The sequence below is a fragment of the Cariama cristata genome, unplaced genomic scaffold (assembly GCF_000690535.1).
Source record: "Cariama cristata isolate BGI_N322 unplaced genomic scaffold, ASM69053v1 scaffold39120, whole genome shotgun sequence".
In the NCBI taxonomy this organism is placed as follows: Eukaryota; Metazoa; Chordata; class Aves; order Cariamiformes; family Cariamidae; genus Cariama; species Cariama cristata.
Genome location: NW_009594812.1, coordinates 1 through 201, shown reverse-complemented (window position 1 = coordinate 201; position 201 = coordinate 1).

Here is a 201-nt window from a genome sequence, read left to right as displayed (position 1 = left end):
CATCCTCTCCCGTGTGCTGCCCAGCCGTGTGATGGGCTCCTCTGTCGAGCACGGGGCCGGCACGGGCAGGGGGAGCAGCGGGGATGCACGGCGGGGCTGGCTGGGCTCTGCCGCGGTATCTCGCTCCAGCAGGAGCCCACTCAAAGCAAAGGAGAAGCCAGGGTTGATGTCTATGACTATGGTTTCCCACCAGCCAGAAGA